This window comes from Mytilus galloprovincialis, chromosome 2, assembly GCF_965363235.1.
Source record: "Mytilus galloprovincialis chromosome 2, xbMytGall1.hap1.1, whole genome shotgun sequence".
In the NCBI taxonomy this organism is placed as follows: domain Eukaryota; kingdom Metazoa; phylum Mollusca; class Bivalvia; order Mytilida; family Mytilidae; genus Mytilus; species Mytilus galloprovincialis.
The window spans coordinates 10258646-10272543 of NC_134839.1; the positions used below are offsets into that span (position 1 = coordinate 10258646).

The window sequence follows — 13898 nt, forward strand, 5'->3', positions numbered from 1 at the left end:
TTATGAAAATCAAAAGGGTATTTACATCAACAGATATAAACAATTAATCAAAGTTGTATGAAAATTGATGAAAGCGATATTGAGTTATAATTGTCCGAAAACTGGAAAATCCCCCTTTTTTAATGGATAACTCGGAAACTTAAAATCAAAATTTATATAAAAAAAAAGAAAGGGAGCTCACGTCAATAGATATAAACAATTTCTTTAAAGTTTTATGCCAATTGGTTAAAGCATTTTTAAGTTAATGTCCGACATGTTGACGACGGACGGACGGACAGATGTATACCATAATACGTCCCGTAACCGGGCGTATAATTCAACACGTACTATACATTTGGCTTTTCCAATCTCCAAAAGAGAAATATTTAACACACATACACACACACACACATGTATTTATGTAGAGATATACACATGTCTCACAGAGCACTGATAAACTGTAACAAACACATTATGGTCCGTCTGGTGAAAGAATATTCCACTCATATAGACAAATGTTTAGTGTTGATGTTCATGTAATATTTGCCACTGAAAGTTTTGCAAAAAACAATGGTAAAAAAATTAATAAATAGTAATAAAAGTTCAGATGTAGGTTCGAGTTTAGATCACTTAATGTGATCACTGTCGACAGTGATAAAGGAATATTGTCGGAGACCGTGACTGAACAGGACATCCAGTTTTTTTACTTTTTATTCTTTGGTTTTTTAAACAAAAATAGCCAACATGATATATCAGAGAGTGCTTAAATATTGGCACCCAAATTCAATTAATTATTTTCAAATCAACTATCAGTAATGAGGGTTGGGGAGGGGGAGGGGGGGGTCAGAGGGGTCCTGATCCCGAAATCCCGGGCTTAAAAACATCCCGAGGTCCAGAATTAAAAAAAAAAATTCTGACATCCCGAACATCGAAAAAAAGAAATCCCGGATCCCGAAAAGGTCAATCCCGAAATCCCGAGCTTAAAAACACTTGATCCCGACGTCCGGAAAAAGGTCCTGCCCCCTCATTAATCAGTATTGGCAAAAATAGCTGCATTTACCACAATGAAAGATAAATGTGATAAAAGAATATACATTCAAACAAAAAGAGGTGCACCAACAGAAAATAGAAACCACATTCTTACTCTTAATTTCATCGGATCTCAAAATTTAAACTCTTACCAGAATTTTTACTCTATCTAACAGTATAACTCAAGAAGTTTCTAAGTGTAACTCGAGCTTAAACTAGAAATCTTACTTGAAAAAATATTCGAAATCAAAATAAAACTGAAACTCGAACTTAATTTGTGTCGATTATGGAGCGTTGTGTAATAACAGAAATGTTAGCCAATTTTAAATTTCTTCCGAAAACGGTGTCATTGAGGGCTTTTTTTTTAAAGTGCCGAGTTTGTGGCTTTTTAAACACGGCATTTCGGGTTTTATCTTCCCGGTGCAATGGACAACAATAACTTGTCCATTGCACCGGGAAGATAAAACCCGAAATGCCGTGTGTGAATTTATTCTGTTTGTAGTATAAATGGAACATGTTACTTTTCAGCCCAGATACCCTCAATCTTCCGAAGTGGAAGATTCTAAATCTGCAAGCCGTAAATTATTTCTTTAATACGGCATGAGGCACACATTAGTTTTTCCTATACAACAAATGCAATTAACAAATTTAGATGACTCCAACTTTGACAAGTACTTTTTAATAAACTGTTACTGTATGTTTAAGAATGAATAATCAAAATACCTTAATAAAAAAAAATTATCATATAAAAAAAAATATATATATATACAATTTTAACCCGATAGTTCCAAGCATTGCAAGAAATGCTGATATGCTAGTAACGTCGTTCTATAACGTTAAGAGAAAAAGTTATAATTCCCGCCAAAAATTGATAATAAGATTATTTCCACTGTAGCGGATTTAAAACATCGGTGACCCCCCTTTTTTATTAATGCTTTTAAAATCTCCCCTGAAGCTGCAATTAATGCAGAAGTTTGAAGGAAAAAACATTAGTAGATTTTTTTATTTCAAGAAAAATCTATAATAAACGGCAATTAAAAATGGCGGGAAATGTAAAAAGGCCTTAAAAAATAAGGAAACTGAGAAAAATAAATGTGTATAAGATAAAAGTTACAATTGACTGTTTTAGTTAAACCAGTTAAACATCGTTTTTCAATAATTTTGCCTTCTTTTAGCATTTTTGAGCGCTATTTCTACATTACGGTATAACGCAATTCTTTACTTTTTGATGACGTCATATCTCGAAAACAACATCGGTGACCCCATTTTTTTTTTCGCCTAAAATATGAAATAATTATGATCTGTCTAAATGCAAAATTTTAATGAATTATTATTAGTAGTTTAAATAGTGTGATTTCCCTTTAAATCTACGTTATATATGATGCGATCAGTCTTTTTCCTCGTGATCATAAGTATTTTCAAAACGTCTCTTAATTCGGTCATTTACAATTTGCCTAGTTTTGCTACCGATTGAAGTGTCAGGCTGTAAATATATTAGTTTATAACGTTAACATTTTTCAGTGTATATGGAATATCACACGGCCACATCTAAATCAAATAGAAATTATAACCAGTGAAATAATCCTTAGAGCTGAAATAATCCTTTATGTTTATACTGTGCAAACACAGTGTGCATTTGTGCCAGAAGAGAAATGGCAGGTCATGCATGCTTTAAATACAGCAATCACAATATGCAAATGAAACGCATTTGCTTTTATTTACCAATACAGTTCCTTTTTGAATGTAAAATGGAAAAATTGTACCATTGTTCTTCACTCAATAGTCGTCTAATTGAGATTGATATGTTTGCAACTTTCTACAAAAATTTGCATTTGTCATAGTTGGTTACATAACTAGATTAGTCAATAGAGCGCTGTGGTGGAGATGTTTACTCTGAAAAACACTAGCTAATACAACTGTAAAATATGTATTGTATTGAAATGGTAGAACAGCAGAGAGGGTAAAAAAGACATATCCTTTTTGCAAATACCCCGGCGGCGTTAAAAAATGCACGATATTCATTTTATTACAGTAAATTGGTGAAAAATACACTGGCTATCAACCAATCAAAACCTAGGATTCTTACAAATGGTGTAATTACATGAATTAATACACGTTTGAAGTACTTAACGAGTAATAACACGGGTGTCATTCGGTTTAACGAGAGAAATGATCGTGAAAGAATATTTAACGGCGGTCAAGTATTGAGAGACGATCGTGAAAGTTCAGGTAACGGATCGTGAAAGACATTCAATCGAGAAGACATATGAAAGGTCAATACTTATTCTAATTTAATTAATTACACAGACAAATTTACGACAAAATAAAACTGTCTGTCAAAATGGTTCATAATAGAAAAAAGTAAAAACACAAAAATACTGAACTCCGAGGAAAATTCAAAAAGGAAAATCAAAAATCAAAAGGCAAAATCAAGAGTCCAAACACATCAAATATATCATAATGACACAAACTAGAACAATATCATACTGAAGGGATCTTTTAAAGTACAGAGTCACGTTATAAGAACCAAAGAAATACAAAAAGTCGCATATACAAAGCACAACACCAAAAATTGAAAGACAATACAAACACATTGACGAGATGTACAAGTACCGAGCCACGTCAAACGGATATCACATAAAACCATTAAACAGTAAAAGTAATATTAATAATAGAACAAAGACAAATGAAAGAACTACGAAACACGTTGTTAAGATGATAAACAACATCAGTACGCAGAATCTATACATCAAGACCATCGTGTATTCTTTGTGAAGTTGATACGGAATATTTATCAACAAGGTCTTAGTACCTTCCGATGAACTTTTTTAGAAAAGGACGAGACGTTCTTTGACATACCCCTGGTTCATTAACTTTCTACTCAGACACTGATGACGTTTTACAAAGTCTGAGTAGGAGCTGCAAGCTCTTGAATATCGAATAAGTTGGGAAATATATATCCCATATGCAGGTGACGTTGGTATATTGCTACTATGGTGGGGGAAATTTATAATTTCAAAATTAAAATCGTCTGTTTGTCATAGATTCTGTACTGAGATTACTGGGTAAGTCAAATTCGAGATATAAGTCTAAAAATGAGGCGGAGGAAGCCGTGTCTGTTGTTTCTTTAATCTCTAGTTCTGGGGATATATTAATGGAACCCAATCAAAAAAGTTCGGATTGATTATATAAAGAACATCATCAATATATCTGAAAGTGAAATTAAATAATCTGGCTTCTTTGATCCGTTGTTTTTGACTCCGATTCATAAGAAAATAAGAAGAGGTCGGTAAGAAGAGGCGCACAGTTTGTTCCCATAGGAATGCCGACAATTTGTTGAAAAGTTCACCTCAAAACTCAACAAATATGTTGTCGATAAGAAACTCCAGCATACTAACCACTTGTTCTTCTGTGTAGCATGTTTTACCTTTTTGCTTGTCACTATTTAGGAAATATGCCTTATGAAATCCCAAAGTAACACATTTATATCGTATGCTACCATTTTTATGTTGAAAGGCATTGTGGTTTATTTCTTTAAGGCTATTTTTCAATTTCACATGGGGAATGGTGGTATACAGGGTTGAAAAATCGAAAGTTTTGATAGAACTAATTTTAGAAAAAGACCTAGATTTAAAATTGTCTAGAAGTTCTTTAGAATTTTTAAGAATCCACATATGGTTAATACCACTTCGCGAGTCAACAGTTTCACAGTATTTCTGAAGACCCTCTTTCACTGCGGACAGAATTTTAGTCAATCTAATGGACAATTCTTTAGTGGAACATGAAGATGAGCCAGCAATATACCGTTGTTTGTACGGAATTTTATGAAGCTTTGGTATCCAATACAAACAAAGCAAGTCCTCCGATTTGGTGTTCAATGTAATGTTTATTGAAGCCATGAAGACTTATGATTTGCTAAAATCTCATCTTTGTCAAATGATATGTCTTTGTATGTGGGATTACCTGATTGCTCCTTTATACCCAATTCTTTTACAAGACATTCATAGTATTTGTCCGTAGGAACAAAAACATACATATCATGAAGAGATGATAGACATTTCATGGCCTCCTTGTCTCTGAAAACAGACTTTGGTCGATCGTTCACACAGTTTTTCAATTTGTGAATGCGACGTTTTATCAGAGATCTGATAGTTTTAACCCATTCTGACAAAGTGTCCAGTTCAACTTCTTCTCGCTTAGCCCATGCTCTGGCGTAGTCCTCAATGGAATCCATAATAATTTTGAAGTTATGGTTCCAATTGATGTGTTGGGCTTCTCTAAACTTAGGACCATGAGAAATCACCTTTCGGAGATTTTCATGTTGAATTATGTTTAGATCCCCAGTTATAACATGACCGGAGGGGCTGTAATTATAAGGCGAGTGGGAACAGTCACATGTCGGAGGGTTTTTATATATTGTTCCAAGTCAAGGTCCTGCAATGCTTGTTTATAGTTAAATATTTTAGGTGCAATGGTTTTGGTGTAACTGTAGGATACAATAGGAACAGACTGATTTTGAAAATAAATAGGAATTTTTTATGTTACCTCCTTGTGATGTAGAACGTTGCAGATATTGATTGCATCAATTCCTCTATTGGCAAAATCAACTGGAAGGAATTTCCTCTTTTCCTCATGTAAAGGTTCCATTCTTACTGGTTGGAAAAGACGGAAAAGAGCTACATCACAAATAATACTGACTTGTCTGTATATTGCAGACAATGTATTGGTGCCTCCTTTGTAAAGTACATAGTCTCTCAAACGTTTTAGAAAATTAACTGGCATTGAAAAGAGAATAGTTCTTATGTAATGTAACCCTAGCGGATGATGAAGATCTGAAAGAAGGTCATCAAAGCTCCCAGAGGGTGATCTAGATTTAGAAAACTTTTTTACATTAGGTGGATGGTAATGTTTTTGCTCATGACAACTACTTTGGTGTCGTAAGGTAGTTTTAAATAAACTCATTACATTAACATCACTGCAGGCAGGACTTGACAAATTTCCTACTCCTTTATTATTATTATTGCAACCATATGGCATTGCAGTCCCTAACTCCCTTATCCAGAAATTTTCTCTATCTTTGCGGAAAGGAGTACTTAGTACAGTGCTATCTGTGTGGTGATAAATTTTCTCAATGATGCGGACTTTCATAGATAAAGAAGGATCATGGTCTGGTTGATTAAAATGGTTATAAAGAACCCTAAATTGAGGATCTTTATTATCAGACCGGTGTTGATTCATTCTTTTACGCAAAGTTTGACGAGTTTCACCAACATAAAGTAGTCCACACAAAGTACATTCGATTCCGTACACGACATTGTCCGTGGAACAGTCCAGAAGCTCGAAAGATTTAGTATAATATGTTTTAGATGTTTAATTACTAGTAAAATCAGGAGTCGTGATTAACATATCACATGTCTTACACGTGCTCCTTTTTCCTTTTTTTATGTTTACAAGAAGAAATGATAGGTATTGATTCACTTGTAGCAGGTGTCTTTAAACAGTCGAAAATATTAACGCAACAAGGCTTTAATTTATGAAAGGTATCTGAATGTTTGAAATAATAATTACCTTCTGGCTGAACATAAGTCAAATCAGGGGTATCCCGGAGGATATTCTGTGGAACACACAAATCAAATGCTACAATGTTCCGTGCAGCAAAAGAGGACCTTGGTAACCCGGGCGACGTCCCAGCCGGTTTGTTCTTGTATTCATCATGCATACAGCTACCAAGTTAATGATACCCTCGGGGAATAATCCACCAGTAGTAAAGTTTCTTCTAGGAAGAAACTTGACATCGACTTGATTGTAGTAAAAAATAAAATCACAAAAATCAAATTATTCTTCAATTATATCATAATTAATATTTGTTATTGGTATTGAGAAAAGCTATATATGTCAACATCCTCACTAGGTTTAAGCTTTTCAAAGTATTAATATTTTCAGAAAATGAAATGTAAAATAGTTGGATGATTGTAGGATGAAGCTTTTGATTGTCATGTGAAGTACTCACTTATCACGAGTTATAGGATACTCACATTTTGTATATTGGATCCTATAAACTACATGTCCGTCAGACAGGATTCACCTGACCCCGAATATGCCTTCTTTCATGGATGAAGATTCATTTTTGTGGTCAATTCCGTATCGCGGATTCGTTAAGCTTTAGGATAACTGTCTGTTGTTATGATTGTGTACATTTTCGACTTCTGCAAGGTTTCAAATAACATCGAAATCATTATCATGCATCATTCGGCAATGCTCGTTTTATGTTGTCTAGCCTTTTGGATATAAACCTGTATGCTATAGCGCCATGGCATATCGTGTATGGTGTACATGTCTGTCTGCATGTTTCGTATATGACCATGATGACGTCAATTGTATTTGATATATTGAATGATAGTAAGATGTCTATGTCTGTCTGTCGGTCAGGGTTCATATACTTTTGACCTTAAATTTCGAATTAATTGGCCAAGCATAACTTTTACATTTGTCAGTTTCTAAGGCACTGTAAGGATCGGAAAACATTTATTTGGTCTACGGGATATTTGTAGAGATCTGTATGTCATGGTTCATCTGACCTTGCACTCTTTTTATGAATCATTGACAATCATAATTAAAAAAATAAGAAGATGTGGTATGATTGCCAAAGAGACAACTATCCACAAGATACCAAAATGACACAGACATTAACAACTATAGGTCACCGTACGGCCTTCAACAACGAGCAAAGCCAATACCGCATAGTCAGCTATAAAAGGACCCGATATGACAATGTAAAACAATTCAAACGAGAAAACTAACGGCCTTATTTGTATAAAAAAAATAAACGAAAAACAAATATGTATCACATAAACAAACGACAACCACTGAATTACACGCTCCTGACTTTGGACAGGCACATACATAAATAACGTGGCGGGATTAGACATGTTATCGAGATCCCAACCCTCCCCGTAACCTGAGACAGTGGTATAACAGTACAACATAAGAACGAACTATAAAAATCAATTGAAAAGGTTAACTCATCAGATGGACAAAAATATATTAAGTGCATTAAGCGCATTTGACACTTCTAGTAAAACCCTTGATATTACAGACGTTCCAAAAATTAACTATAATAAGTAAAGCAGACGAAACATTACAGCATTTGCGCTCTGGTATTCTATAGTCTGTAGTATATAGTTAAATCAATCCACATCTGCGTTGTATATACAGAACTTAATTAGAAAGTACTGTTGCACAAAATGTTGGTTATCGTTCAATCTCAAATTACTCATGAAAGATGCTGTTTTGCTGTAATTTTTTGTTTGATGGATATCATTTTGGTTTAAACGTTGCATATCTACATTATTGGCTAAATAGTGTCGATCTGCCTAAATTACACTTGACCGATTCTCAGAGCTGAATCTTTCAAACTTATTTAGAGACGTTTTTAGTTGTTGTTTTTTTAACTTTCGAGGTAAAGGGTTGAATAAAAAAAATAGTTTTAATATTCATCCTTATCAAAATAGTAACAGGCTTCAACCAGTTGCAGGTTTATCAAATGGTAAAAGAAATACTGATTTCTGATTACTAGTGATAAGCCTGGTCACGCATTATCTTTCACGACCAAAATAATGCGTTGCCTGATCTTTCACGATCAAGTTTGATTGATAGTCAACAAATTCAAGGTTCTCATATACAAATTAATGCTTTTAAGAGAAGAACATACCTTAATTTTACTGTTCTATCAGATACACCAAAGATTAAATTTCAAATATATCACGATAAACTGAAATATGACCATTATAGGTACAAAAAGCGTGTTATTTGTAATTAATTTCATAGACATGCATTGCGCCTTTTGTGTTTTTCCATAAAGTACTGCATATTTTCTCTATCTTACTTCACAGTTATATTGAGGAAGTTAAACCATTTTGACAGACATATTTTTTGTTCTGATTTGTTCCGCGTTTTGAAAATTAAGCGATTTTTTCAAAGATTCTGACCTAGAATTTTCATTAAATGTCATTCACGATTCATTACCAGAGCTTTCACGATCGTCTCTCAATACTTGACCGCCGTTAGATATTCTTTCACGACCATTTCTCTCGTTAAACCGAATGATACCCGTGAATACAAAGCTTAAACTAGTTGAATTATGGTTGGTCATTAAATTTTCATCAGCGAATACAAAATAAGGAAATCCAACCAACCTAATGCGTCGGTATTTTTTGTAGCCAAATGTTACGCTTCAAGTTTCTTTACAGGTATCGGAATACTAACTAATCCAACGATTAATAATAACGGATCAACTCATCATTAAGTGAAATGATGCATTATCTACCGTGACGCTTATCACTAATATAGGTTGACAATTTTTTCACAAATATTGAAAATATTAATTTGAATGAAATGAATTTTGATATAATTCTTAGAAAACGACCATTTAACTTCCAGTGTTTGGGGGGTAAAACAAATTATTCTGGTCTAGCAGATGACAAAAAAAACCCAATTCTGAATGCAAATTCATCCAATACCTTATAATGTTTAAAAAATATTAATAAAAAATAATCTGATATTAAATGGTTGCTTCCATAACATTCTGTTCACGATAACTGCTTTCTTTTTTTTTTTTTATCCAAAAGTAAGTTTTAAAAAATAATTCAATGTACCAAATTATGAATATGACAGTTGTTTTCAATACGTTCTGTTGGTTGACAACGTTTGATTCTGTCTGTTTGTATTAAGTACTTCTCCTTTATAAATTGATTAGGAGTTCAGTATTACTGTTATACCTATATTATCTGTCCGACAAAATAATTCTTTATCACGTGGCCATCTTCATTGTACCTAACACATGTACAGGTGTCCACATCCTATTTCGATTGAATAAATAATGAATGTGTTTGCAAAAATAACATAATATTTAAGTAGACTGTCAACTTTCACAAATGTAGCTCAAAAAAGAAAAGTATAACGTTTTTAGCCAGATCTACCAAGACCACGATTAAAAGAAGGATCGAAACAATGTAATCGGTAATTAATCACTTTTAAAGCCCAACAAATGTAAGTTGTAACGTTAAGTCGTTAGATTGACGTGGAACATTAAATGTAACTTATACACAAACATGGTTTGTCGAAAGGATAAACAAACAATACAATCATAACAAAATAAGACGTAGAAATGACGAAACAAAATCACACAGTTTACCATAAGAAACTGCCAAAATTGGCATACATTAGACCTACCATTTTACACATTGATCTATTATTTATTGATCTATCAATTGGGTTTTAGTAGATTACTTTAAAAATATATATACATTTCATATAATTCTTCTTCTGTGTCTGGTCAATTTATAGCAATCCTTACCGATTTACATACGATATATTCATCATCAGAAAAAAAGAGTCAAGCAAAAGCTATTAATTCAATGGGAATTTAGAAGTGAAGATGGTAATTTCTAATAAATTACGCATTTGCAGAATTATTTCAAAGAGGTTTATAGGTGATCGCATGTTACATGTACATATTTCTTCTTAATTGATGAGCCCGGTTCATAATAACGACAAAATAGAGTTGTTTTGAATACAATTGCGTTCATAAGTATTCTTTATATTTCATGGATACCTAAAAAGAACCAAATTTACCCGGAATTTTATTCTTCAACTCATAACATGACTTTTGTAGATATCGCCTCATAATATCAAGACCACCACAATCCAGACTAAGCTATCATTCTTGTGGTTTAAATGCCATCAGTATATGATTATTCTGACTTTCTTTACTGTAAGTGAAACTATCATATATAAAATATAAGAAATTCATTAACTCATCAAAGATACGTATACCTTGTATATAAGTTGGACAGATGCTAGTTGCGTCTGCCAAAGACACATTCGCGAAGATATTTAAAAGACCAAATAATATACGTGGTTAAAAAGCAAAGAATTATTTTCGTTTTTATACACCCGTAGATGACGTGACGTTCAATTGTGTACCATTCATTGTCCGTCCATCTGTCAATACTTCGAACGATTACTCATTAGCTAAAACCAATTCGTACGTTAGTTTTTATTTTAACTAGCTTTAAAACTAGTTCAATTATTGTCAACAAAGAATGTATATGAATTGTCTAATTCTGGAAAAAATAAAATACCCAACAGATATAAAAAAAAAATCAAGAGTACCCATGATTTATATTAAGTAGTCTTGCCTCCGATTGTATTCAAAATGTTCTGTTATGATATATATGTATATATTCATAATATACCTCTTATCTGTATTGCATCTGGTTTGAAATAAATTGATTTGAAAACATTAGACATACGTGTAATATTGGTGCAATATAGTTCCCTTCGATATATTGCTTTGTGTGTTCCAGGGATAAATACTACTTTTCATACCTCGCACGTTAACCCCAGTATGCCAAAAATTGATTTCCTCAAAATTTTACATAATCATTGGTAATTTCTTAAATTTAGTGTTTGTACATATTGAACCATAACTTAAATTTGATTTACTTGAATCTTAATAGAATTGTTAGTTGACCGTTATAGAATATCTGTTTCACGCAGCGCATGCATTCCACAAAAGAAAATAACCAATTGTTAATGGTTTAATGCAGGCTTTCACTACAAAAGGTGGGGGAGCACGTCCTGTCAAAAACGGACGCAATTTACGATAAAGATGAGGGAAAATAATATACTAGTAAACTATTGACATGCAAAGCCCCTGACAACATCTTCTGTTGAGGTTGTCCTTTTGATGGTGTCACACTAGAGTGTAAATACACGTTCATTTCAAAATACATCATTGTTTGGAACGGAAGATGGATATATACACGTTTGTGTAAGCATCTGGTTTTTGTCGAGCCTGCAACTTTTGTTGCAGAAAGCTCGACATAGGGATAGTGATCCGGCGGCGGCTACGGCGGCGGCGTTAGCTAACTTCTTAAAAGCTTTATATTTTAGAAGATGGAAGACCAGGATGCTTCATACTTTGTATATAGATGCCTCATGTTACGAAGTTTCCGTCAGTCACATGTCCAATGTCCTTGACCTTATTTTCATGGTTCAGTGACCACTTGAAAAAAAAGTTCAAATTTTTTGTAATGTTGAATTCTCTCTTATTATAAGTAATAGGATAACTATATTTGATATGTGCGTACCTTGCAAGGTCCTCATGTCTGTCAGACAGTTTTCACTTGACCTCGACCTCATTTCATGGATCAGTGAACAAGGTTAAGTTTTGGTGGTCAAGTCCATATCTCAGATACTATAAGCAATAGGGCTAGTATATTCGGTGTATGGAAGGACTGTAAGGTGTACATGTCTAACTGGCAGGTGTCATCTGACCTTGACCTCATTTTCATGGTTCAGTGGTTATAGTTCAATTTTTGTGTTTTGGTCTGTTGTTCTCATACTATATGCAATAGGTCTACTATATTTGTTGTATGGAATGATTGTAAGGTGTACATGTCTAGCGGGCAGATGTCATGTGACCTTGACCTCATTTTCATGGTTCAGTGGTCAAAGTTAAGTTTTTGAGTTTTGGTCTTTTTATCTAATACTATATGCCATAGGTCAACTATATTTGGTGTATGGAAATATTTAATGATCTTTATGTCAGTCGCGCAGGTTTTATTTGACCGTGACCTCATTTTCACGGTTCATTGCACAGTGTTAAGTTTTTGTGTTTTGGTCTATTTTTCCAAACTATAAGTAATAGGTCAACTATATATGTTGTATAGAAGCATTGTTAGCTGTACATGTCTGCCTGGCATGGTTCATTTGACCTTGACCTCATTTTCAAGGTTCATTGGTCTTTGTTTAGTTATCTTGGTTAATGTAAAGTTTATGGTTACAGTTGTTATAAAGCTTAGCTTTTTACTTAGGACTATCAACATAATATCAATGATTAGTATAGAAGGCGAGACATTTCAGCGTGTGCACTCTTGTTTTTCTTTTTTGCGTTGGAGGAAGTGACTGTAATACCTGGTTTAACTTTTATATTAATACCATGAAGTGTATGAGTCAATCGGGAAAAAATGCTTTCATACATTGCTGCAGACACGCCTAATAAAGCATTTGAACATTTCAGGTATACTACTATTCTGGTCACTATATATGAAGGGTTACCAAAAAATACTAAAAGGACTTTCAACACTATAGTCGAAATGGTATAACATGGTACATTTTACTTGTCTCATTTAATTTTAGAAAACGCGAGAACTTGATTTACATTTCTGTCATTGTAAATATATCGGTTTGGTCGGGATTTTTTTCATTTTGTTTTCAACTGAAATGCTTATAAATAAAATGTATAAGAATTTGAAATTAACATTCCTTCGTTCTCACCATTTAAACGAAACGTACTAACATTAATGACAGACTCCAGAAACGATTAACGTTTTCCCTCACCTTAATTTACCATTTGCGTAATGTTTATACCATTTATTTATCTGTAATTTGAAAATATTTTATTTGAACAAAGCAAACACTCATTTATGTTATATATCTGACACAAATATGATATTGAAAAATGATACGTTGCTATATAAATCAATATTTTTATATCCATCATGTTCCAAAAGTATCCGCAATCCTGGCATCTTCATATCCAATGTGATATTACCGTACCACGTATCTCTTGGTTTGTACTTTCATAAAAGAGGGACAAAAGATACCAAAGGGACAGTCAAACTCATAAATCTAAAACAAACTGACAACGTACGCCATAGCTAAAAATGAAAAAGACAAACAAACAACAGCACACACGACACAACATAGAAAACTAAAGAATAAACAACACGAACCCCACAAAAAAACTAGGGGTGATATCATGTGCTCATAAGTAACACGCCAGGTGACACATAAGGAGCAGGACATGCTTACATGTCGGAACA

The 13898-nt window shown here is 33.4% G+C and overlaps 1 long non-coding RNA gene across 1 annotated transcript in view; it reads left to right on the forward strand.

Moving 5' to 3' along the window:
• Nucleotides 1–13898, forward strand: part of LOC143062108 (uncharacterized) — a 121138-nt gene that overhangs the window by 102357 nt on the left and 4883 nt on the right. The window lies entirely within an intron of this gene.